Source organism: Sander lucioperca, chromosome 2 (genome assembly GCF_008315115.2).
Source record: "Sander lucioperca isolate FBNREF2018 chromosome 2, SLUC_FBN_1.2, whole genome shotgun sequence".
Classification (NCBI taxonomy): domain Eukaryota; kingdom Metazoa; phylum Chordata; class Actinopteri; order Perciformes; family Percidae; genus Sander; species Sander lucioperca.
The window spans coordinates 43,869,537-43,896,159 of NC_050174.1; the positions used below are offsets into that span (position 1 = coordinate 43,869,537).

The 26,623-nt window shown below is 42.6% G+C and overlaps 1 long non-coding RNA gene across 1 annotated transcript; it reads left to right on the plus strand.

The window, feature by feature from the left end:
- Positions 1-13,096: 13,096 nt before the first annotated feature.
- LOC118494436 lies at positions 13,097-25,943 on the plus strand. Its single transcript, XR_004896569.1, has 3 exons — positions 13,097-13,168; positions 24,616-24,618; positions 25,934-25,943. It is a non-coding gene; the product is annotated as an uncharacterized LOC118494436 (long non-coding RNA).
- Positions 25,944-26,623: the final 680 nt, after the last annotated feature.

Genomic DNA, 26,623 nt, shown 5'->3' on the forward strand with positions numbered 1-26,623 from the left:
GCATAGGTGAGCAGAACGTACGGGGTTTTGCTGCTGTTATCCTGACAACAGACTACCCCGTTGTTGTTGGCATTAAGAGTAAAATACTCCTACACTTTAGAAGACTGTGTGCAAGCCTTTTTCTCAACATGTTGTTGAACTTGCGAGGAATCCATACTTGCGCTGTTGCTGGAGGCAGCAATGTTATTTTTAGATTTCTACGCGTGACAAAATTATTTGTGTCGACGCATTTACGTAATCGATGACGTCGACTATGTCGACGAATTGTCCCAGCCCTAAATTCCGCCGGATTTCCCTCATTTCGGCCTGATATCCGTCACCATCCGCTTTCTCTGTGTTGGCATGATAAACTCCAGTCGATTTATGAGGACTAATGGTTAACTGCTCCTCAGATGTCTGCAGGGTAAATCCAGACAGCTAGCTAGACTATCTGTCCAATCTGAGTTTTCTCAACCTTTGAACGAGCACGTTTCCACCAAAACAAGTTCCTTCCCGAGGCTATTTTGCAGAGGCACCGTTGCTCCGTCCAGGGCTTAGCGGTGCCCAAGATGATTGTGATTGGTATAAAGAGTTTTTTTCTCATCCCGGAATGCTGTGTGGACTAGCCAGACCTTCCTCTGCGGCGCTGTGGAGGAAGGTCTGGCAATCCGAGACTAGTAGAGGAGCAACTGACTGAGCATTCAGGAGAGGACCATTCAGGTTTTTTGGGGGACTGTTAAACACAGTTAGTAAAGCCACATAAATCTGACATCTTTAACCTATGTGTTTTGAGCACATTAAGGAGTTGCAGTCCTTAACTTAGGCTCCTGTGTGATAAATAGTGCTCCGGTTTTTCCCACTTATTTGAGTAATCTGTCCTGCTTTTTGCCTGAAGTCAACAAACGCTTTTGGTCAGAGCTCGCTTAATCAACCGACTTGGCCGCAGTGAGCAGAAGCTCACAAAAGAGGCCTGGCTAATTGACCTCCTCCCTTTGCTCGCTCTTTCCTCCACTGTAACTTCGCTGCCACTGCCACCCAGTGTATTTCCATGACAACCTGGGGATTGTAAGAGCGGAATGGAAACGTCAAACACTCGGTGGGCTCGCATCGTCGCACACAAAAGGCCAGTGACCTACATGTGGAGCGAGGATGAAGGCTTTTCCCAGAAGAACAGGCCCAGCAGTAACAGAGGACAGGACAGAAGCACTGTGACACCCCCACCAGCCCCCTTCCTTTTTTTGTCTTACCCAGCTGGTCGCTTGCAGAACAGACTTGAAATAAAGTTAACTCCAGCATGTAAACCTGTTTCATGGGAAATAGACTGCATCATGATCTAACAGAGCAGTAACATGATGCGAACATGGAGCAGCTGTATAGAGGAAAACACTGTTTTAAATACTTATTAGTGAGTTCTGCATATGCGTCATAAAGTAGGAATGGTTTAAATGTAGTTGGTAAATTCTCAAGAAGCATACAGTATGTTCCAATTTACATCATTGCGTAGAGTAAATAGCTGACACTTTCAATCCTCCTATAACTTATTAAAGGCTAAGAGGATACATGTCTGTAAATGTGGGGGCAGAACATGGATGCAGAATGTTCTCTTGTAAACAAACATTCCTGGCTGGTCAGCTATCGGGGGGGCCATGTTTGTCTGGCCTAATCTGGCAACAGCAGATAGTCTTTATGGCCGCCCCCTCGGCCATCAATCAGGCCTGCTACTGAGGACCTGGGCGACAGCAGCAGGGGTCATGCCGTCGCTACGGAGACCGCCTTTGAAAGCAGTCACATAAACGATATAGGGTGTTGGCGTGAAACAAAGAGAAAGGGAAAGACAGAGGGATAGAGGGATGGGCCAGTCCAGTGTTAGTTGTGTCCTCTTTGGACAGAATCAGGCTGCAGCTTGAGTGGGACAATACTGAGCTGAGTCAACCCCTCTCTGTGCAGAAAGAGTTCATCCAGTACAACACAACAACGTTCACACAAATCCATGGATTTGCCAGGGGCAGCATTAGATGAAACTTCAAATACTGTTGTACTGTTGTTCCCCTCTGATAGGATATGATATGTGTTTGGGTTGATTAGATTTACATTTTTGTAGAATTGACTAGAATTATTATTGATAATATTCTGACTTGCAGTAGACAGTTTTTAGGGTTGAAATGCTGCTGAAATGTGTTATAGTCTTGATAGTCTATATCCATGACGTTCCACTTCCGGGATTGCTCCATCGCCGCCGGACATTCCGTCGGATGTCCTTCTATTCGGTCGGATGTCCATTACCTTCCTCTTTCTTTGTGTTATAGTCTCGCATTGCCAGAACTTCCTCCACATCGCTGCAGAAGGGGTCTGGCTAGTCCACACAGCATTCTGGGATGGGAGAAAGCTCTGGTTTATTGCCATTTCTTTAAACAAATCACAATCGTCTTGGGTGGCGCAAAGCACCGGACGGAGTAACGGTGCTGCTGCAAAATAGCCTCGGGAAGGAACTTGTTTTGGTGGAAAATTTTTACGTCCAAAAGTTGTTTTAATCGTGCAACAGAAAACTCAAATTGGACAGATAGTCTAGCTAGCTGTCTGGATTTACCCTGCAGAGATCTGAGGAGCAGTTAACCATAGTCCTCATACATCTACCGGAGTTTAAAATTATAACACAAAGAAAGCGGAAGTTGACGGACATCCATCCAAAATGAGGGACATCCGGCGGAATTTCCGGCGGCAACGGAGCAATCCCAGAAGTGGAACGTCGTGGATACACAGCCCGGTCTCACGGCAGTTTGTGTAAATGTCACGTTATTTTTAATCTATTGATACGTGTTCACGGGGACGTTTTTCTCGTTTTTTACGTGGTGGCCAGCACGAAAATGTGAAGTAATATATTTCAATGGGAAGCATATTTCGTGGTCACAGCACGAAAATGGTAGGGAGTAGTATAAAAAGCCGAAAATCCGCGTGGATGGGTCAAACAACACAGGACTTTCACCTGGGCGAGTGGGGAGCGCGTCCCGCGTGTGGCGTTTTGTTTCCCGTAGTCTTCCTAATCACAACCGTCCCGTTATTGTCGCGCGTCCCCTGCGGCCCTCTCCTGGTGTGTGAGGCGCCCTTTCCCTGTAGGGTATTTCGTGCTGGCCACCACATAAAAAATGAGAAAAATGTCCCCGTGAACACGTATCAGTAGATTAAAAATAACGTGACATTTACACGAACTGCCGTGAGACTGGGTTGGGATACAGACTAGAGCGGCAAAGACTGTACGGCTGTTGGAGGGGCAAAGCTGTGCATTGAAGTGGTGGATGAAGAAAATGTAGCAGAGCTTTTTATGTTGGTTTTCTAAAGGATTCCCAGAGGGGTGGTTTGATCAAAGTAACTGATTTTCATTTCATCTCTGTTGACAGGTATGAAATCGTGAGATCAAAGCTAACATTTAATGTGACATCCTTTTACAGAAAATATAACAATATCAATAAATATTCTGAGCAGATTTAATGGCAATCTGGCCATTATGCCTCAAAACACTGTTAAAAATAAAATGTTATAACATATAAGACAGGCAGACTTACATTGTTTTTTTCTTAGCCAGGGAAAATGATCTTATCTTTTATACACACATTTTAGCATATATTGAGCTTAGCTTCAACAGCTTATCTATACCGTACACTGAGGCTCCGAGAGAAACATACCATCTTTTGTAAAAAGAAATCCATCCACTTCTTCTCCATTAACACTGCAGTTAAAAAAAAAAAAAAAGATTTCACAGGTTATTTTTCAGTATTTTTCAGTGTACGGGTAAAATATAGGACAAGAGAAGCTTGAAGTGATTTGTAGTTTTGTAGTTTTGAAGTGACCTGCATGTTCTACTTACTACTATGTTATACAATAGAGCTATAGTTAAATTACAGTAAGATATAAAACATAAAATGATCATATCAAATATGATTCATTTTTTATCTACCTAAATAGTATTTAAAATGGCAATAACGTAGCGCCACCTAGAAAAGATACATTAGAATGCTGTATCACTAATAATCATCCAATGATATACTACATGTGTTAGTACCCAGGTGCCTTCCTGCATGATGGGCCCATAAACCCCAACCGCTCCAGTGGACTGTGGTTGTAGCAGTGGTTGTACCAGGCAGCCTCTAGGTATGAATATGTAACTGTGTGAATGTGATCAGGGCATTCCTGCAAAAGAGGGGCTTCCTCTCAGTGAAAAAAAGGTAAATAAACCAAACAAAAATGATTTATTTGTTACATTTGTTGAGGTCTTAATACATCTTGCAGTAGCTGATTTTAGGATCTAATATTTTTCACAAAAGATAAGATAAGGTAAAACTTTATTGTCTGTTCATACAAAAACTTTGTGGATAATCACAGTGCGTGTTGAGTGTGTGTGTGTGGAGGGGTCACAGTCTTGCATGGGGGGATGTATGTGCGGTGGGAGGGTGACTGGGTGTTGATCACCTCCTTGCGCTCCTTTTTGGTTGGTTGAGCAGTGGTATAGAGTGAGGAATAAAGGAGTGCTTGTACTGATTTTTCCTGCAACTACACACCCTGAAGCACCTCCCAGAGGGAAGAAGTTGAGAAGGGTCCAGGGCGGTTTTCCCCGCCAGTCCAAGGGCACACTTAGTGCAGCTGTTGAGAATTTTCCACAGAGTGACCCACCACCTTGGAGCAGATTCCCAGGACCCGTAATATCTTGGTTTTCAGTTGGACTGAGAGGCCAGACTCTGTACTGCAGGACACTTTGAATGGTGGAGCAGAAGAATAGATTGAAGATCTCCTTACTGGCTCCAAATGAGCTAAGTTTCTTTAAAAAGTAAATCCTCTCTTGTACATTGTTGCAGATGAAATCCACATGGTGGGTACAGGACAATGCGCTGTGTACGTGCACCCCCAGGTATTTGAATGATGTTTGCTTTATAGGTTGGATGTGAACTGTGACAGGAACAATATGGGCGTCTTGTGTGGCTCCAAAGATGATCTCCTCTTTTTTGAGGGTATTGATTATGAGAGCATTATGATGGCAACACTGAACCATTTTGCTAACACTGTCCAGGTAACGGTCTGGCTCCTCCCCCTCTTTCGTATCATCAGAGAATTTGATGATGTAGTGGTTAGGCAAACTTGTAACACAGTCATTGTTGTACAGGGTAAATAACAGTGGGGAGCTGACACAGCCTTGTGGAGTGCCACAGCTCATTGCATAGGGGGGAGTAGATGTTGTTGACCCGAACCAGCTGTTGCCTGTTGATGAGAAAGGAGCAGTAAAAATGGACGAGATTTGGGTTAATCTCCATCTGATGCATTTTAGAGAGCAGTCTGGCTGTGTTGTGTAAAATGCAGAGGAGAAGTCTATGAAAAGCACCATGGCATTTGGTTTTATCCCCGGTGCATCCAGAAGTTTTGAAACAAGATGCATGAGGGTAGCCACAGCATCACCAGATCCTTACTCAAGCTGCTACTTATTTCGATGTATGGCCTGAATGTTTATAATAAATAAATGATCATTAAAAGATGGTTAGTTTTATTTTGCTACTAGAAAAGCGGGCTAATTTACTGATAATTGTAGATGTAGGTTGTAGTAAAGAGAAGATACACAGGCTCAGTCCTCAGGTGGCTGGCTGTCAGAGTGGTAACGCTTTGGCACACTGACACCATGTGGCACAATACTGCACAGCTTGCCATATGTCTTAAAGACCACAGTCCTGCTTCATTACCATCTTTGTTCTCGTTGCGCTCAGTTAAAAAACACACACATTTCAAGACACCTGCACCAATGCCACCTGTATTTTTCACACTATTTATGCATTGTGAAATCATTGAAATCACTGTATATGTCTTTGTATGGGGTCAGACAGAAAAATTATAGCATAAGACAATAAAGTAAAAAAAAGAAAAAGGGTGTGTCCTAAATACATTTTTATTAATAAATTGGTTATTTGTATGTGTACTTATATGCACATACACATACAATGTGTATGCACTGATACACAGAGCATGCCCTAACTAATTCAGGAAAATTTTAGCTGTTTTTGTCTCTCTTTTTCTTTTGGACATTTTTGACGTTTTTTCCAAAGTTTGTTAGCCTCGTGAGACCGTCCTGATCTCGCGAGCTCCAGTTTTCCACTCGCAGGTCAGTCTGGCATCTTGAGACAGAGAAAATTTGGAGCCGTTCGCCAAACGACCGACCAATCAGCGTTGGTTTTGAGGCGGGTTTAGGTGTGACGCAACGTGAGGCGACTGTTCAGTCTAAACAACATGGCGGCTTCCATGGATGAGATGAGCAAAGAGCAAAAAACGGCACTGGAGGCTTTTCTCGGAGGAAAAGATGTTTTTGCTCTTCTCCCGACTGGTTTCAGCAAGGGTTTGATATGAAGTTGATCTGATTGGTTGATTTGGCTCGTCTATCACCAACATAGGTGGTGATAGACAGATGGTTTATCCAATCAGCTAACCAGTATTTTCGCCCCTTCCCAAAAGTTCTCCAACGGAAAGTTCCCAGATGGATATGCCGAGCAAATGCGAAGCAATCCATCTGGCGGAGTCAGGTTAAAAGTTTGTTGCCTTTTTTCAATGTTATTTCTACGTTTTTGTCACTTTTTTCGGCATTTTTGTTGCTTTTTTGGCGTTATTGCTGCCTTTTCCGATGCCCCTAGCATTTGCCTATACTGCCTATGCCACAGGCAGGCCCTTCTGATACACATTCACTTCTCTACATGTTACAGCTAAACTTTCATTTCATCAACTGGCTCCATGAGTTTACTTTACGCAGCACCATCTTGTTTCAAAACAGTCAGTATTGCCTCAGATTTTATTTCAGATTCCTCAATGCTTTTACTTTGCTCTATTGAAACATTCAATGTGTCTTCTATGTGCATTCAATTTCTTGTAATTTCTTTTTAAGGATTGTTCTCAAAATATTTTTTTTAATGATTATTTCAGGAGGTATTAGCAGTAAGATCAATAAAATACAACCTGGACCCATATACAGTACATTTTAGTACATTTTTAGATCAAGTTCAAAGATGACAGCCAGCCGCCTTTTGGTGTTCATGACTGAGTCAACCGTTTCTCACTCCCAACTCGTAAAATACTGATGTTGGTCAGTGTCTCTCAGCGTCAGACACCGAAGCAAAAATCACCCTTTAGCGTCTGTATGGAACGCACCGGGCAGAGCAGCAGCTCAACTGCAACGCTGTAAGATGACGTAGTATTAAGAGAAACAACGGTAGCGAGTAGTATGAAAGACCGAAAATCCACGTAAGGAAGTCGGTTCGGTGGATTTATGAGGACTTAGGTTAATTCAATTCAATTCAATTCAATTTTATTTACAGTATCAAATCATAACAAGAGTTATCTCAAGACACTTTACAGATAGAGTAGGTCTAGACCACACTCTATAACATACAAGGACCCAACAATTCTAGTAATTCCCCCAAAAGCATAAATGCGACAGTGGCGAGGAAAAACTCCCTTTTAGGAAGAAACTTCGGACAGGCCCAGGCTCTTGGTAGGCGATGCCGGTTGGGGGTGTGATGAACAGTGGCAATAACAGTCACAATAAAGATAATGATACAGTAGAAATAGTAGTTGTAGTAGCTCATGGCATAGCAGGGCACTGCAGGGCATAGCAGGACGTAGCAGGACGTAGAAGGACATAGCAGGACACTGCAGGGAACCGCAGAGCGTAGCAGGGTGTAACAGGGCATAGCAGGGCGTGCATCAGGACCACGGCGACAGCTGCTACCATGATTTTGGTGCCACCCTAATCCAAGGAAACATGCTGGGCAAAAAAAAAACATAAGGACTCCAGGGAATAAGCTCCTCAGATCTCTTCAGGGTAAATCCAGACAGCTAGCTAGACTATCTGTCCAATCTGAGTTTTCTGTTGCACGACTAAAACAACCTTTGAACTTACACGTTCCACCAAAACAAGTTCCTTCCCGAGGCTATTTTGCAGCGGCACCGTGGCTCGGTCTGGTAGACAATTGTGATTGGTTTAAAGAAATGCCAATAAACCAGAGCCCGTTTTTCTCCCATCCCAGAATGCTGTGTGAACGAGCCAGACCCTCCTCCGCAGCGCTGTGGAGGAAGGTCTGGCAATGCAATTAAATAACACAGGACTTTCATCCAAGAGACCGTTGTTTGTGTCCTGTTCTTGTCCCGCGTGTCACTGAAACCTAAATTTTGTAATCCCAACCACGATCTTTTTTACTAAACCTAACTGTCCCGTTCTTGTGCCGCATGTCAGTTAAACGTACATCCCGACCCAGAGTGTCTAGCCAAAGGGCTAGACGTGAGTCCTGAGAGTGGCATATAGTGACCCCAAAATTCCCGACCCAGAGTGTCAAAAAGTGACGCCAAGAGTCCTAACCAAGCTCGTCTAACAATGACATTAAAGGAGACTTTTTGCGTCAATTACAAACGCCAAAGACACCTGACCAAGCAACCCATTCTCACTCCAAACAACACAGGACTTTCCCCCAGGAGACCGGGGTTCGTGTCCCACGTGTCTCGTTTCCTAAACCCAACCGTCTGTTCTTCTTTTTCTAAACCCAACCGTCCGTTTTTCTTTTCCTAAACCCAACTGTCCCGTTCTTCCCGCGTGTCTTGGAAACGTAAGCCCACCCACGACCTTTTCCTTAACCTAACTGCGTCAAAAGTGACGCCAATAGTCCCGACCAAGCGCGTTAGATATGACGCTAAAGGACACTTTTTGCGTCAATAACAACGGCAAAAGCACCTGACCAAGCGTCCGTATTTTCCGCGACAATCTGTTGGACCAAGCGTCGCTTTTTGATGCGACGGGAGTGAGAATGTGTTGACTGAGTTCAGCATACAGAAAAAAATGACTCAACAATTTCATGTACTTTCATTCTTTAACTTTCAGTTTTATTTTTTAAGATCACCTCCAGACACGTTTTAATGCTGATCACAAGACGCACATTTGCACTGAAGGCTTCAAGTATTCACGTACAACTTGGATCCACGATTGGCTTACAAACTAGTTGTGATGTTAAACTGAGACTTTAAGGTGAGCACAGAAAAACAAAGAAAACAACCTTCTAGTTTCAAACTCTGCGCATCAAAGTAGCAATTAGGCCTGTAATAATTATCACATAATTGTCTAATTGTCAATTGTTTTTACATAATCACATTTAGTTTAACCGCAAAAAATATTAGCTAAGGTCCTAAGGCGTATGACTGGTAATTGTTGATTTTGTTTAGATTTGCCAAATTGTAATTATATAAGCGACTATTGCTGGGACTATACTTTATATTTTTATTATTTCAATTGTTAGTTGTTGCCACTTGACCCTATACATGTTCATAGCAGCAAAGGAGGGTTACAGTTAGAAAATATGTTTTATGATAATAAAGAGGCGTTGTTTACTTCAAAGGCTATGTATTATATGTGTTGTTACGTCATCTGGGTCACTAACCAAAATATGTAACCCTGGAATCCATTCAAAACTTCAATTTGTTTAAAAAAGTAATAAATAAATAAATACATATTTTTAAATTTGACTGAAAGACACACTTATATTGTTAATGGCAATTTTATTCTGAGACAATTCATTGTACAGCAAAATTTGGGATTGTTACAGCTCTAGGAACAATTAGCAATACAAATTCTTGAGTGGAGAGGGACTTAGCAAGATGAAATATACAATGTATACGCCTGAGTGTATTTTTCTCTTTATGACCGATTCTGTCATAACATCTCATATAACTCTGCTTATGTGTGACATGCATGTGCGTGTGTGATGTGCATGTGTGTTAAAGAGAGACTATTCTGCAATGCCCTCATTACATTTAATTTGTACAACTCTCCCCTGCAAGTCTCTCTTCCACCACTAGATGATGCTCTGGTGTAGGACTTGACAGTGTACTTGATATGTATATACTCTGTGTGCATATGTGTGTGTGTGTGTGTGTGTGTGTGTGTGTGTGTGTGTGTGTGTGTGTGTGTGCCCAGGAGAAGCTGTCAAAACATCCATCCCAGTTGTCCCTGCATATCTCGGCTGATCAGAGAGCAGACAGATTTCCTGGTCCCGTTTTACCTGCAGTCACCTGCAGCCGATCTCCGTAGAGATGACTGAGGCGGAGGCAATTACAGAAGCGAGCAACGGGAAACAGATGTGCAATTACGAGAACAGAGGTTTGCACTTAGCCCCGCTCATTGCCCCAGCCTCATCACTGCAATACACAATGCAATCCACAGCAGCCAAATCCACAAACAGCTAATTAAGTCCTCATCACACCTAGAGAGCTACAAGCACTGATCACAAACACAAGTCAGAGTAAAATCCTCTGCTCGTCACGCAAACATCACCTTTTATTACTGATGAACTTTTTTCGGGACCTATTAACTGTATATAAAATGCTTTCACCAGGCTGCCATGGTGGAGTTCCAAAGCTGTACTAACACTTTTGTGCCTTTAAAAAGGTAAAAGGGCCATTAGGTTAGGCCTAGAGTTCAGAAACTGTATACAGGTGTAGTTGACAAGATGTAGAAGGTGTGTGATGTGTGGTGTCCTGCAAAGTGTGGCATAAAACATATCTTAGTTATTATTTTTCAAATAAACAAAAAAAAAAGGTTGTGTGTAGGTTGTGTTTTAATCAGATGCTTTTCCATATGGGTATGGCAAATAGGCAAAAATTAACAGAAAAGGTGGTTTTGAACAGGCTAAGTAGTAGTTACACCATCATTCCACATTAATATTCTCCATCCATATTATCTGGCTTACAATATGAAAGGTCACGGGAGGGGCAGGGGCCTATTCAAGCAGACACTGGACAGAAGGCAGACTATGCCCTGGACTAAAGGCCCTGACACACCAAGTCGACGGCCGCCGACGGCCACCTGTGGCGTCGCCTCTCTTCGGCCCTCGCCGCCTTTGTCTGGGCTAAAAAATAACACTGGAACACACTGCACAGACTACAGCTGACTGCCAAGTACCACGTACGTTTTCAGGGCTGCCAACTCTCATGCATTGACCGTGAGACACACGCATTTGATTGGTTTTACATTTCTCACGCTGAAGTGTCAACCTGGTCGGTCAAATGCCTGAAAGATGAGTTTATCTATAGATCTACCTTTTGAGCCACTCGTGATCGACTAGTTATGCATTCAGAGATGGTGAGGGAGTTCAAGAGCGCTCCCTGCCGGTAGAATTTTAGAAATGTTCTCACATTTGCGATGCTACTTCACAAGCCATCCCAGGCACATTTCCCCCCGCATTTCCCCGGCTTCAGGTATGTATGCTTTGAGTATTTAATAAATACAGACCCGTACGTCGCTTTGTGTCCACTCTCTCTGTAAAAATAGAGGTGAGCAGCGCGGCTGGCAAGTGTAGCAACTTTAGTTAATTCTAGTGGACTCGCTCTGCTGTGGGCAGTGACGTGTTGCATTCTTGCTCTACCTCTGATGATGAGCAGCTTCTCTAAACTTTGTCATAGACCAGACCCAAATGGGCCTCTGTGTCTGTCAGACGGTCTGAATGAGATACTACCAAATCAGCGGAGCAATAACATGCACAGCAGACTATATTACAACTCTCCAAATCTCGGAGAACACAGATGGGAGGAGTTATATTTTGAATGTGCACAAAGTTGTAAATATGAGCAGAAATCTTGCTGAAACACATCTGAACTATTTAAGTCCAGGGGTTTATAAATTAATTAAAATTAATTAATGTATGATTCACATGAATAAGTGCCACATGCACATGCTTCCCCAACAAAAGACGCAAAAGAAGAGGGAAGAGTAAATTAGGCCTACGTGTGTTGACTCAGCAGAGATAACGTTAAATTAGAAAAAGTTGATCTACAAGAGAATAGTTGAAAGTAATACAGAATGCCTGAGGGCCTTATTGTTCTGTATTTTCAATTGTTTCCAGCATAAATTGATGTAGAAAAGGGTAGAAATAGGTGCATAAAAATTCAGTGTTTAATTCTCAAAATTATATGTCTCCTCACAAAATCTGGAAACAAAACCTATGCCATTGGGTTGCCAGGCCATGCAGCTGTGCCAGCTCACCAGGGGGGCAGATACTGGGAAACTTTGGGCCACTATTGTGCTTCTCTAACCTCTGTGCATCTCTAAATATAACTGTAAATAATTAATTAAATGTTTCATAAAATGAACAAATAGTCTCTCTTTTCCCAAAAAATTACGTAAGTAGGGCACAGAGGATGAGGGCCAAACATTACTGGGCCTTGGCACAAAAAATGTTTGAGAAAGGCTGTGATATAACACATGCACAAAATGAGCCATGCTGTGTCTTTTGTCTTGCTGTTGGTATTTTTCAGTCTATTTTCGGCTGGACCTTGTGGTGGGGAAAGGCCTTGATTGAAGAATGAATTTCCCTCACTGCCTAACCTAATGAGGTGTCCAAAAATGGTTATTTCTATTTATTTAGTTTTGAAGGATTAGAATGTATGTAAATCAGTGGTTCTCATTCTTTAGAATTTCAGCGGTCCTAGTAGAACCCTTTGGTAGACCAATGTTAATTTAACTTTGGGACCATGATCCCTACACTGAGAAGCACTGATGTGTGTGTGTGTGTTCTTGTTTAACTATATTCGTGGGGTCCAAAAATCGGTAATACAGTATACTTGTGGGGTCCGGACAGCTTTGTGGGGCCAAAATGCTGGACCCCAAAACTTTAAAGGGCTGTTTGAGGGTTAAGACTTGGTTTTAGGATTAAGGTTAGAATTAGGTTATGTTTAGGGTCAGGGTAAGGGTTAAGGTTAGGCATTTAGTTGTGATGGTTAAGGTTAGGGTAAGGGGCTAGGGAATGCATTATGTCAATGCATTATGTCAATGACGGGTCCCCACAAAGATAGTGAAACGCACTATGTGTGTGTGTGTGTGTGTGTGTGTGTGTGTGTGTGTGTGTGTGTGTGTGTGTGTGTGTATATATATATATATATATATATATTTTTTTTTTTTTTTTTTGCTGTACGGTAATGATGCTTAATTAGCCAAAAGGAATTGCTTTGTACGCGGCAAAATATCTATTACTATTACTCTGCTTCACTCCCCACCGGGAGGACAGCCGTACCCCCTGTGCTTTACCCCTCGCTGGGAAGACAACACTACCAGGAGATGGCTAACTGGACTTTGCATCTCCCGGGCTGTCATCCGTTCTCTCGGCAAAGAAGTCTCCCTACAGTGGGAGTGGAGGGGAGCGGAGCGATCGATTGGCTCGCTACAGGCTCGTTAGCTAATTTAGCTTGCTTATCATACACTGGTTATCGTAAAATAAGAAATACAAACATGTCACTCATCTGGCGATAGCAATGTGCTTTCCTTGGATTTGACAAGAGCATGTGAATTAAACATTAAGTTCTTACAGTTTAGAGGCTGGCTGGCTGGCTGGTAAGCTAGCTTGCCAGCTTGCTAGCTTGCTATGGAGCTAATTGTTTAGTGGTGCAGAGGGCACAGAGAGAGGTCTATTACGGTCTTTATATTAAATATCACGGTGTAGGATATTAGTTTATTAACATTCGTTTATTTTGTAATGTGTAGGTATGTAGAGATCTTTTAAAACACATTTTATGTTGGAATAAATATGCCTAAACAAGTAGTTTATATATCTTGTTGTATCTTGTTTGCCATCTTATGGACATGTGCAAAAATAGTTATACCAATAGTTCGAACCTGTGTGTTTTTAGAAGGAACATTGGAATGTAATCTTTAACCCGTTTTGACAGCTCTATGTGTATTGGATTGATCAGATGAGATGAAAAATTTAAGGAGCCTTGGGTGTGCCTGTCACAGTCACGGCCCAACAAGGACCGACGGCCGACCTTGTGTCAGGGCCTTATCCCTATTACCAGACCAGAGCATTGATATTGGACGATTCTAAAAAACCCTCAATCACATTAATTGACATTTGTTCAGCACTAATGTTTTTATGGTATATTATTATTATTGTTGTATATTGTTGGTAGCACTACAGTCTTTACCCTTATTATCCATCTCACAACATAACGGGTACGCGCCGGATACGATGCAAAAATCACCCTTCAACGTGTGTATGGAACGCACCTGGCAGAGCAGCAGCTCCGCGACACTTTAAGACAAAGTAGTATTAAGAGCGACAATGGTAGCGAGTAGTATGAAAGACCGAAATTCTGGTTAGGGGTGGGGGGGTCAAACAACACAGGACTTTCACCCTGGGGTATGCTAAAGGAGACTTTTAGTGTCAATAACAACGCCAAAGGCACCTGACCAAGCGTCCGTATTTTACGTGATGGGAGTGAGAATGTGTTGCAAATGGTCGTAAATGGTCATTCATATTGCACAGCCAATTCCAGTATGACCATAACTCCTGTTGATACTGTGCTGCCTGACCAGGTCAGTCAGACACAGGGCTAAAACATATTCCACAAGTATCTGCATTTAGCCAGCGGATTCAAACCTAGCTTCAGTGCGAGATGGATAGAGATGGATTTGCTACAATAAGACAACCACTGTGCGTACCAAATGTACCGCAAATGTATGCTGACTTGAGTTATCTAGGGCTGCCATCGATTGAACACATTTTTAGTCGACTAGCACTCATACGATTTTGTCATTGTTGATTTAATCGACAGATCTGTAAAACCGAGTTTCTCCACAAAGAATCATGCAAAAGTAAGTAATAAGTAATAAGTCCTTTACCATGAAAAAAGCATAGAAAAGGACTTATCGACTAAAGAAATCTCAGGCGACTAAGACCAAAACAACGGATTAGTTGACTGATCGACTAAGAGGGGGCAGCGGAGTAGAAAGTGGCATGAAAAGAAAAGACTCAAGTAAAGTACAAGTACCTCAACATTTGGACTTAAGTACAGTACCTGAGTACTTACAGTAGTTACATTCCACAACTGGTGTGATGTAATCCCATCACGTTGTAGTTATGTAAAGATATGTGGCAGAGTTTTGTAGTCTGTAGCCTGTCAAAGGCTCTTTAATTGAAGCAGGTAAGAAGAGCTTTGCAGTAATCCAGATTTGATAAGGTGAAGGCATGTGTGGCCGTTTCAGTGTCTTTTTAGAAGCTTATTGTGAATAAAATGTGATTTTTAGCTACAACGTTCATGATTTGGCTGTACCTGTTCTGAAATATACTGAGGGCCGATAATAAGAATATTTGACTTCTCATGAGGAAAATTATTTGCCAGTTTTTGACTTCAGTTTGCCCTGTATAAGCGGTCTTACCACAGTCAGGTGTGCTTTATGGAAGGTATGGTGGATATCCTTGACGTTCCACTGCCGGGATTGCTCCGTTGGTGATGAAAATTCTGCCAGATTTCACTCTTTAAGACCGGAAATCCATTGCCTGTGACTATGGTTAACTGCTCCTCAGATCTCTGCAGGGTAAATCCTGGCTATATCTGCTCATTTGGACAGGAGACTAAAGACATGTTTCAAGTGCCACCTCCTAGCAAAGGAATTTGTGAAGACAGCAACGCATACACACACCCACCACCTTAGGAATGACACAGCTTTTGAATGCTTTTGAAATGTGGACTTTGAAGGAAGCAGCACCTATAATGGGACACCTGCATTCTCTGATGGTATGAACAGTAATGTCTGTCTGTGTCACCACCAGTGTTGGGCAGTTTACTTTATTACTGTAATATTATTACTTGCCACAGTAGTGTAACGGATTACAATTTCCAAAACGTTCATTTATATTGCAGTTACTAATCCAAGTAATGCTACAATACCCGAATGTGATTTGTTTTTAAGTAGGCTTGTCATAATTTAGCACGCGGCAGGTCAGGGCCAGGGCAGGTCACGTCAGCTACTAGCCAAACGCTAAATAAAGGATAGAAGATAATGTTGAAAGAAATACTATCAACAGCTGGAAATATTGTCATTATATAAAGCAGGGGTCTTCAACGTTTTTGTGTGCGATAGTCTTCATAGCATACAGTAACAGCCTGAATGCAGAGTGTTTGCAGTTCTGCAGTTTGTCTGATTGTTGACTCCTAAAGAAGCTGGCAGGTTGTGCGTTTGTTTTTTATTGTTTTTAGCAAGGGGGGGGGGCGCAAAAGTAATATAGTAATATAACCAGGAACGTAACTAATTACTTTTGATACTAAGTAATAAGTAAAGTAATACTAATACTTTTTTGAGGAGTAATAAGTAAAGAGTAACATATTACGCTTTCTGAGTAACTTGCCCAACACTGGTCACCACAGACCTTAGATCATATGTGTCAAACTCAAGGCCTGCGGGCCGAACACGGCCCCTCGCAGGTTTTAAAACGGCCCGCATAACAACTTAGGTTCACGATACATTTATTCTAGTTGTGCGCCAAACCCAAAAAGATGGGAAACTATTACGCGACACTCAGAGCAGAATTTGGCAGACTTTGAGACTCAGAAATCCCCCCAGCAGCAGAGAGTCTAATATTTAGGCTGTGAAACAGGTTGCTGGGAGTCGGCTGCTTTTAAAAATGTAATCCTTGTTTTGCTTGATTTGCTAAACTCTACGATGACTAAAGAACTTTTTTGCTGACTTTTGTAGAGCTTTATGTCGATAAAATGCGCCAAAAGTCGGAAAAGTGACAAAAGTGTCGGAGAAAGCAACAAAAATGACGACGAAAGAAGCGACATGCAAGTTACAAACTTTCTAATGTCTCGTTTTATAAGTATAGAAACTATTTGTACTACTGTAGAAGTTTGGTATCATTCCGGGCATTATTAGTGGGGTAATTTACGAGATACAAACGTGGATCCATTAGCGCCTGCACTAAGCTAACCAGCTGATAACGCTAACTCGACCAACGTTATAACAAGGGAAAAAAGCTTATGGGGGGTTGTTTGGCTCAAGGTCAAGGTGCAAAGCAGCCTAGGATGAAATTACTCCGAACCATCACTTTAAAATTAGTTTGACACTCCTGCCTTAGATTATCACATACCAAGGTTCCTTCAACAGCATTGCTGGCTGGGGCACGTGGATAGCTCATTTGGTAGAGCGTGCACCCCATGTACAAAGGCTCAGTCCATGTCGCAGCGGCCGCAGGTTCAACTCCGACCTGCAGCCCCTTGCTGCATGTCATTCCCAAGGGGGTAAGCCAGCCTGCACAAACCGTATGGAGCCATTTTGTTGCTATCAAGCCATCACCCCCCGTTAGCATCCCATTGACTGCCATTCACTTTGACAGCGAATAACTTTACATCTGAAGCGTTTAAAGACTTTATTTGTCCATTGTTTATTTCAAAAGAAACACGACAGTGTATAAAAGGCTCCATTACCTTGTATCTCACGTTATGGCTCCGTAGCAGACATTTTTGTAAAAATAGGCTAACGATTGTGTCATAACCACGCGACTTACTGTCGCATAGTAGAGGAATTACCGTATAGTACAGGAGAAGCTCGCAGGCAGTTTCGACTTACATTAGCTGTTAAAGTTTAATTTCTAATGTTAACTAGCATTTTAGTTAGCAATAATTACCCTGTGCCTATGTTATCTCCTAACATATCCCTACGCTCTCCGTCTCTGCAAGATTGGGAATGATTGAGATTTCTCTTGGCACAGCTACCAGAAGACTTACAATTTTCAGACACGTTGCTCACATCACATCTACGTTGTCTCTCTCAGTTGGAGGCTGCGCAGTAACGCTCAGCCATCAACGGAAAAGTGCTTCGAATAGCCTTTACTGGTCTCCGTCCAGAGTCTGTGGGGTCGCTGTGTCCATTATTTTTACTGTCTATGTTCATTCCCTCTCTCTCTCCCACCTTTACATCTTCAGCTGTCAAATAAAGGCCTAAAAAGCCCCACAAAACGGACATAGTAGGCAACCTTATTTCATTTTCACCCTCTTCCTTCCATCTCATTACATATGAGGACTTCCTGTCTCAATTCAACCAAATAAAACTAACCCTCAAAATTAGTCTTGATACATTTCACCACAGAGATTTACTGAATACAGAATACTCCCATACAGTATGCCTGTGAGAAGGGTTGAGCTCACCTGGTAGAGCGTGCACCCCATGTACAGGCTCAGTCGTGTCGCAGCGGCTGCAGGTTCAACTTCGACCTGCAACCCCTTGGTGCATGTCATTCCCCCTCTCTCTTTCCGCCTTCACATCTCCAGCTGTCCTATCAAATAAAGGCCTTAAAATGCCCCAGAAAATAATCTTAAAAGAAAGAAAAAAGTAATTGCTAGCTGGGGTGTCTAAGTGTTAGTATGCTTCAAATGACCAAGGTTGTATCATCCAACCACATCTAAGGACAAAAGTGTTTTTACCTGTTCTAAATGGTCACCCAAGTAACTGCTGTCAGGGCCTCCTCTTTGCTGCATCTCACTGCCTCCCTGATCTCTTTCCAGGAAATCGTGCAGTTTCTATGACAGTAATCCCACAAATGGGGATAACGGTGCACACTCTCATACAGTTGCTCATCAAAGGCGTTCACAGTGTCGCACTCACTGAACACTTCCGTCACACATGAAAAGTAACGGAAGCAGTTGTGTGAAGAATGCAAAAGAGAGATGTTCACACCTTTGCACCTGGCCAATTACTAGTGTGTGTGTGTGTGTGTGTGTGTGTGTGTGTGTGTGTGTGTGTGTGTGTGTGTGTGTGTGCTTGTCGGATTGTCCATCTCCCGATTGGAAAGGGGTTTTTATGACTCGACAAGCACTTTGTTTGGTGAATTCTGAGGCCCATACTACATGTGAGCACAGTGGGAGTTTCAGTATTTCAGGGTCTGTTGCTCGTTCATTTACAGCATTAACTGGCTGTTCACCTTGCCACCACAGGCCTGTTTTAGAAAAAAATATGTATATATACTGTTATCCTCCAAATCACTCTAAACCTGTTTTAAGCTCTAATCCAGGGGTCTTCAACTTTTTTTTTTTAAGCCAAGGACCTCTTAACTGAAAGAGTTTCATATTAAACTAGGCCTACAATAACGTGTAGGGCGGCCTAAGGCATTTATACATACCTTTTTAGTGCATAGAATACTAAGCTGTTAAAATAATTCGTCATGATTTTATTTATATTTATTAGAGTGAATCTTCAGGATTAACTGCATCTGTGGGTGGCTACCTTAGTGACTATCTTCGTACCTACAGGCCAGTAAGCCTATTAATGTTTTTGTTTTTTTTTCACAATTAGGCTGATTTATATTTTCTAATAATATGTATAATAATATGGATTTATGTTAGGACATTTTAAATTTAGGAAAAAAACTTTCAAAAAATGTATTATTTGGTCGGACTCCTCTGCAGTAACTATGAGGACCCCCTAGGGGTCCCAGACCCCCTGTTGAAGATTTCTGCTTTGATCACAATGTAAATGCCACAGTGTGCTCATGTTGGTGACTGTGTTTCAGACTGTAACAAAACATCAGTTAAACTCTTCCGCATAGGGCAGCATTTTAAGACTTCACAACGAGGATGGGACCGCTGGTCGCGTCGGCTATTTATATGCTGACACACCTGCACTCTCCCTCTCCTTTTGACTTATGCATGCCCCCGCTGACTGATAAAAACATGGAGGCCATGCTGGATGCAGTGTGCCTCTGCTGATGAGGGAGAGACTGAAGGACCCACATGCGTTTCCTGTGTCTCTCCGGGCTTCTGAGGAGATCTGCTGCTTACTCAGGAGTGAAAGCCTCAAATTAAAGTGTTTGTGCTGACAAAGGACAAATGGGATTTTTCCCTTTTGCGCAAACGGTGCAGGATTGTGTTGGCTTGCTCAAAGTGTCAGGGAAAAAATTGTCTCCTGGTCGACACCTCTAATCAAACATGCGCATGAAATTAAGGCCTGCACATTGCCGCCGATGTTTAGGTTGTACATGTGTAAAGAGGTAGGCAGAGGAAGAGGAGGAGGGAAAAAAGAGAGAGATGAGGCAAAGACCCAAGAAGAGAGAGAGATGCCGCTCCTCTCTCCTGTGTATAGATATGTCTTTTATACCCTTGAAGAAAGAGTAAATTGAATATTCATGAGTGAGCATGAATAAGTGCTCTGTCAGCCAGTAGTGTCACTGATAGATGAGAGGTGGACCTGCAAGGAGCTCCAATGGCCAGCCACGGTCCTCCATAGAGAGGCGAAGAGGCGCGGGGGTGGGGTGGGGGTGGGGGGGGCATCAGGTACAGAGAAGGCTTGCTCTGGAAAAAGACAGGATAGAGACGTTAACTTCAATCCATGCATATATTGAGCTTTACCTTTACGAGGCCATGCCACAGGCAGTAAGTGTCAGGATTCAGAGAAATGGTGGACCCAAAAATACAGAGACGACAGTGCTCAACACTGAGTTCGAGGATTTAATAAATAAAAAGGAATACAACAAAAAGAGTCCTGAAGTAAGCAGGCAAAAATAGTTTCCAAAAAACGTGGAAACAAAAGACCAGGCATCAAAATAAACTGGAACACGAGACAAAAGGGGTAGAAATGCACACAATGATCTGACAACAGACAAAGACAACACCCAAGTACCCAAGGTAATGAGGGTGAAACAAGGGACAGGTGACACGAGGGCTCAGGAACAGGTGAAACACATCGGGGCGGGGCAGACAATCACAAAGGCGGGTAGTAAAACAAGACATGACATGGGAGAAACAGACTACAAAATAAAACAGGAAACTGAAGCATAAAACATACACAAGGATGAAGACGCAACAGAGAACACAAGAGACAGAAAACAATAAGGAAATGGGGAATGAATTAACACAATAAAACAGGAAAAACTATAACAGAAAACCGCAACCATGACAGTAAGGCCATTCTTAGTCTATATCGACGATGTTTCATTATCAGGATTGTTCCGGTGCCGCTGTAGGTTCATTTTCGGCCAGATGTCCATTACCTTCCGTTTTTTCTTTGTGTTGTAATTCTAAACTACAGTGGATTTATGAGGACTATGGTTAACTGCTCCTCAGATCTCTGCAGGGTAAATCCAGACAGCTAGCTAGACTATCTGTCCAATCTTCAATCTCTAAGAGTTTTCTGTTGCACGACTAAGACAACTTTTGAACGTACACCTTCCACCAAAACAAGTTCCTTCCAGAGGCTATTTTGCAGAGGCACCCGGACTTCGTGCAGCGCTTAGCGCCGCCCAAGACGATTGTGATTGGTCTAAAGAAATGCCAATAAACCAGAGCACATATTTCTCCCATCCTAGAATGCTGTGTGGACTAGCCAGACCCTGCTCTGCAGCGCTGTGGAGGAAGGTCTGGCAAAGCGAGACTACTACAGGGTAAATCCAGACAGCTAGCTAGACTATCTGTCCAATCTGAGTTTTCTGTTGTACGACTAAAACAACTTTTGAACGTACACTTGTTCCACCAAAACAAATTCCTCCCCGAGGCTATTTTGCAGAGGCGCTGTTGCTCCATTCTGCGCTTAGCCATGCCCAAGACGATTGTGATGGGTTTAAAGAAATGCCAAAAAATCTGAGCATGTTTTTCTCCTATCCTGGAATGTTGTGTGAACTAGCCAGACCCTCCTCCGCAGCGCTGTGAAGGAAGGTCTGGCAATGCAAGCCTAGGCCATTCTTGACTTGACAGTTTCAAGCTTTACTGACTCGGCAGCTGGACTGGAGATCACTGGAGCTGGGGAGAAAATAAGAGCCGAAAAAGCTGAGAGAGGAGATTCTTTTCCTTTTTACAGACGGCTGGACAGAAGTCTGGGGGTCTCTCCTCTGATTCCTGTTTTCCAGCCAGTGAGTCCATGGTCCAGAAACCCTCTCTAATTTCCTCTGACAAGTTCTCACAGTTGCTTCTCAATCCCCAGCATCTACCCCCCTCTCCTACGCAAGAACAGGAGGCTGACACACAGAAACAGATCATTTCACCGCTGATATTTTGATATGATAATTTTATTCATGATGCCACTCCTCGGCCGCTGTGCAGATCGTCTGTACAAGTGTAAATGAGGAGTGTTCCAAATGTAAAATGTTCCGCGGAGGGGGGTGGGGGGGGTGGGATCAACGAGGCTCTGTGGCCAAAACAAGGCAATATACAAAGTGAGTTGTGTTCCAGTACGCAGACTGGCCTGGTCCGCACCAACTCCAGTCAGCATGCCTGGCTCCAGCAACATACACCAGATGGCCTCATCCTCAGGCAGAGAGAGAGAGAAAGAGAGAGAGAGAGAGAGAGAGAGAGAGAGAGAGAGAGAGAGAGAAACACAAAGAGAGAATGAGAGAATGAGAGAAAGAAAGCAATGGTGCTTGACATGTCCCAGAGGTGCCGGGCTCAGTCAAACTTCTATCCAACGCTGGGCTTGGATGCTACTGGAGCTACTCTAATGTAGAAACTAACTAACTGGAAAAGCCTAAGCCCCACAAAACGAACATAGTAGGCAACCGTATTTCATTTTTAACCTTATCCTTCCATCTCATTACATATGAGGACTTCCTGTCTCAATTCAACCAAATAAAACTAACCCTTAAAATTATTTTTGATAAATTTCACCACAGACATTTACTGAATACAGAATACTTCCATACAGTATGCCTGTGTGAAGGGTCGAAAAAGTTATATTCAATTCACTTCCATACTTGCCTTCTTTTACCTATCACTTAGTTTTTTGCTGTCCTTTAAAGCTGCCCTATCTTTCCTTTTTCACTATTCAGTACACATGGGTATGGGTATTGATTTGATGTGTATTTATTTGTATGTGCTTTTTTTCCTCTTTCAAAGCATTTTGTAAATTACTGTTTTTAATGGTGCTATACAAATAAAGTTATTATTATTATTTTATTATTATGGTGTGCCCTCTTTTTATCAGCCTGTGTCAAGTGTGATCCTGTGTGGGATACTGTATGTGTATATATATATGTTCTGTCTTTTTTTGTGTCTTTGTTGATGTCCTGTCAAGAGCACACTGATGCAAATCCCTAGCAACTTGCACCGAGTTGTATGGCAATAAAGTATTGAATCTTGAATATTATGTTATTATTATACTGTTGGGGGACTTATGAGACACAGACAGAAAAAGGCAAAATCGGAGAAGCAGAGGCTGAGATACCCTTACATTTATGCCTAGAATGGCTAAAACACTGAACCCTACATTTCCCAAAATGCAACTTGACACCATATTTCATTAGACCCTCTATGCTTGGTAAACACCCACGTCTATCAAACTTCACACCCCCGGCTTATAATGAAGGCTTTATGTTAAAACAATTCTCCAAGAGAAAATTCTCCAAGCCCAAGATGAAATAACCTCAATGACATCATCATGGGTTATTATATCAGACTTTTGAAGCTCGTTCAGAACCACAGAAGTAATTATTCAACAGTTTTCATTGGCTTTTGTAGTATTCCCCGTGACAAGGAAATTGACTTTGTCATTCAAAATTGGTGGAGCGCCCCTTAAACATCAATAAATAACAGTGTCTTATAAACATTTTGTATATTAACCATAAAAATACAAAATAGTCTGTAGACTGGCAGCCTGTGAAGTGCATTTTGCGCTTTGTGCCATCAGACTGGAGGAGTGTTAATCCAAAGACATTAGAGAGTGGGGAAAGGGGATGGGAAGTAACATGGTTCATGGGAGATGTGGTCTTAAATCAGAGAAACACTAACACTAGCAAGAGGCTTCCAATTAACTATGGTCTCATTTGTTAGGTGCAGTAACACTATCTCAGTTAACTTTAGGACACTATATTAATGTTAAATACATTGCAAATAAGCGTATGACGCAACTCTGAACCAAAGGTGCACCAAGTAAGACAATTTTTAAATTTGCATTACATTTTAAACTGAAAACATATATTGTACATAGGGCTGGGTACAGAATTCAATACTTTTTAGGCACTGAGTGAATTGCCTCCAAAGTATCGAGTATCGAAAAATGTCTCATCATTTAATACCAAATTTCAATACCTGAGGAACAAATATCCTCAATGAGCCAATTAAAACATGCAGCATGCTTCTACCAAGATCTAATAATGTCTGTGATTGGCTGTCTAAGGTTAAACGTTGTAGAGACATGCAGGAAAAACTATGTTACGCATCTGGGCTCACTTAGTGGAAGCTGAATATGTAACGTTGTAATTTCTTTTTGTTTTATAGAATTGGTATGGGAATTGGGAATTTTAGGAGCCGGTATTGAAGTCACGGTATCAGTATCGGTACCGGTATTGAATATTTTTGAACGATATCCAGCTCTAATTGTACATAGGTGTACATTCACACACCCAGTGTGTATGTTGTCTTCACATACAGTATGTAACATATACATGTGAGTGTGGGGTTGACGTGGTTGCAATTGCCTGCAAATCACAATTAATCAGACTTCATATCATGAAGTCAAAAATCACACATTGACAACCTTGCAGATATTTTTTAAACAAAAGCATGCGATTACGAGTACTTGAGAGACATGAAAAGTGAAATTTTCCATCTCTGAATGGCCGTCCAAAGCCATAACACAGATGGCCCAGTGGCCCCCTCCTTGCTTCCCACTGCTCTGTTTTCATTCCTCCCTTTTGGTGATAATGTATTGTCTACAGGGTGTGTAATGATCCTCGAGAGCAGCCGTATACCACTAACAGGCACTTCTGTCAAACACATCACCATCGCTGTGCTCATTGATTTGTGTTGCCTTTAAAATGGGCTGTTTCCTCTGCGGTGGGCGCAGCCGTAATTGTGTCTTGCTTAAATGATTCAAATAAGGCGGTCTGTAGCTCTTATTCTGCTTTCCCTCCCTCCACTGTCACTGTCACCCTCACTTATTTCATTACGGATTCAGCAGACTTGATAAAACAGCAGGGGGTGCCCCATTCCACAGTGCTTAGCCAGCCTGGCTGAGACAAAGAAGTGGTCAAGCGGGGCAACAAATCACACCAAATAGAGCGTTTGCTCTTTGTGCAGCCTAGTTATGGAAAACTGATAGCAGCATCCAGAATACTGAATAGGTGTAATAAATGCTGAAGAAAGGGGGATTCTTCTCCTAATTGGGTGAGGAAGCACCGGCATTCCCCTTTTTGTATCTGAAAATGAGTTCTGTGAAATAGTCTAATAGCCTGTACACAGTTAAAAGGGGCAGTGTGATCCACCGCCCACTCCCACCCCCACCCCCACCCCTCCTTCTCCTCAAAGCCATCCCATCCTGTCTTTGGGCTGACAGATAAATATGTTCTACGCTGGCTAATTGCACTACCTGTTCCTACCCAGTCGCAAGTGACAGGCTAGCTGTGTCTACGTGAAGCCTAAGATCTCCCGGACCCCGCGATGCCGGAGTAAAACGCTCAAATATACAACAGCCAAAGTGAGGCTGAGGAACTTCTGAGGGAGAAAGTAGAGCATTATGTACCTTGAAACGCACTGTGTAACTTTCCAAATGAGCGGCGAAGTTTACAGCTAAAAGAGACAGCTGTCGGACAGGCATTGATGGATTAACTAACATGACAAGTGCAGCAGGAAGTATGACAGCACCTGTCTAATGATATCAACGTCAACAAGAGGGAAAAGGCAAGACAGCCAATTTAAAAAGGTAACCCAAGAAAATTCATATCTCAGCATAGCGAGTCTCCTTTTCACAATGAAATAAAGATGTTCAAAATCAATATGCAGCCATATACATCAATATACATGTGCTGCGGGTCCTGAAAGTATTCCATAGAGGTACCTTTGTCTGAATGGACTGCAAGTGGTCATAAAAGATGCAGGCCCTCAGCTGGACACTGACTCCCTCCAATCAGATGAATAATAGTACAAAGGGCTGCTAAATCATTGAGATAGCTGCTCTGCTCTGCTCCGACTGCTCTGGTCTAGCACAACACTGCTAACAGATCAGTGCAGAGGACATAAGAGGCATCGAGGTACACGATCCTCCAGACGAAGCCTTGGCTTGCTTTCTCGGGGAGCAGTAAGAACTCAGGAAAGTCTTTCAACCGTGGGTCTGGCTGATTATTCTGAAGCATCAAAACTGACTCCGCATAGTAAAAGCGGGACGCTGTTTTCGATAAATCAGGAACTGTGGAATTGTTAGAAGTTAAAGGCGTGGGGTCTGATCCGTCGCATGTATATGCAGGTTTTTTAAAACACCAGTAACACCTGTTAAAATTAGCCGATAGACTCCTTTCCCATTGCCAGAAGAAGAGTATGCCTGTCTGTTTTTTCTTCTGGTGTGTCACATTCAACGTCACAAACGTGCCAAAAAACATTCACTTGATATCGTCGCCAATACTCTTAAAGGACAATTCCGGCGCAAAACGAACCTAGGGGTTATTAACAGATGTGTACCCACTCTGTCGCTTTCTGGGACATGTTTTCATACTAATCAAATGTGTTTAGAGCTTGAAAGACGCTAGCGCGGACCGCTGATTAGCTTACAACGCTAGTATTCAGGGCACAGGGAAAGTAAAAACAAATCGCTATTTATACCACTAAAAAGGCTCAAAATATCACCAAACTTCAACGGTAGCATAATGAGGGTCCCTAAATGTTGAAGCATTGAGAACATTGTAAGTGTACAGACAGTTTATTGAACGAAGAGCTGCAGGAGCTCAGTGAAAGGGCTACGAGAGAGAGAGAGCTACCAGTAGTCAATGCCGCAACACAGCCTCGTACCTCGTGGAAACTGGTGGTGTACCTGCGGACATTGTGAAGCTATGGCCACCGAACAGGAGTGTCTGTGTTGCAAGGAGTGGGACCTGTTGCGTCGTGACACACAAGAGAC